A 777-nucleotide genomic window follows, 5' to 3' on the forward strand; every position below is an offset into this window, starting at 1 on the left:
CACACACACACACACACACACACACACACACACACACACACACACACACACACTACCTGTGCTGTAGTGTAGATTGGACTCTGGTCTCAGAGCTGTGCCTTCTGTTGATGGAGACCATGTGAACACCTCAGAACTGTGCAATAGTCCTGATCCGGTCCTCAGTCCTACATGGAGGACCTCCAGTGATCCAGACCTTCCTGTAGTCCATTAACGAGGTTCTGGTTCCAGTTCTCTGGACCTCTGTGTGGCAGCAGATGGTGACCTGGTCTTAGAACTGATGGACCTGAACAAGAACCCGTTTCAGGTCTGAGAGAAGTCTTTCCAGCAGAGAACCCGAACCTGAAAGTCCAGACCTAAAAACCAGGACCTGAAAGATCGTTCAGGTCTTAAACTGGTCCTGTTTCCTCAGAGTCTAGATTCAGCTGAAATCAAACTGTGGACCCAACAGAACCAGGACCAGGTTTGGTTTTTCTGGGTCATCTTCTGGGGTTAGGAACCTGAATACTGAAACTGCAAGAAAAACTCTGAAAACCTTCAAGACATCTGGTTCAGGACTGGTTCAGGACTGGTTCAGGACTTGGGTCCAGCTCTGTGTTTAGTGACTTGTTGTTTTTGACCTGTTGGACTTGGAGGAGCAGGTGACTCATAAATTCAAGTGTTGTAATAGTTTGAAGTGTGTTTCCTCTTCAGAGGGGAGGAAACACCTGAACAGGTGTTCTTCATGTGAGGAAGCACCTGGACATGTGTTCTTCATGTGAGGAAACACCTGGACAGGTG

The 777-nt window shown here is 47.9% G+C and overlaps 2 long non-coding RNA genes across 3 annotated transcripts in view; one reads left to right on the top strand and one right to left on the bottom strand.

The window, feature by feature from the left end:
- The window catches only part of LOC106526112 (uncharacterized), a 21471-nt gene that overhangs the window by 18388 nt on the left and 2306 nt on the right, over nucleotides 1–777 (bottom strand). The window contains exon 2 of one of the 2 annotated variants that reach the window (XR_001311212.1): nucleotides 705–766. This is a non-coding gene — a long non-coding RNA (uncharacterized LOC106526112). Of the gene's footprint in view, nucleotides 1–3; nucleotides 767–777 lie in introns of both variants that reach the window. The other variant, XR_001311211.1, reaches the window with a different exon arrangement.
- The window catches only part of LOC106526113 (uncharacterized), a 21810-nt gene that overhangs the window by 18297 nt on the left and 2736 nt on the right, over nucleotides 1–777 (top strand). The window contains exon 2 of the long non-coding RNA XR_001311213.1: nucleotides 713–774. This is a non-coding gene — a long non-coding RNA (uncharacterized LOC106526113). The remainder of the gene's footprint in view (nucleotides 1–712; nucleotides 775–777) is intronic.

Source organism: Austrofundulus limnaeus, unplaced genomic scaffold (assembly GCF_001266775.1).
Source record: "Austrofundulus limnaeus strain Quisiro unplaced genomic scaffold, Austrofundulus_limnaeus-1.0 Scaffold259, whole genome shotgun sequence".
Classification (NCBI taxonomy): Eukaryota; Metazoa; Chordata; class Actinopteri; order Cyprinodontiformes; family Rivulidae; genus Austrofundulus; species Austrofundulus limnaeus.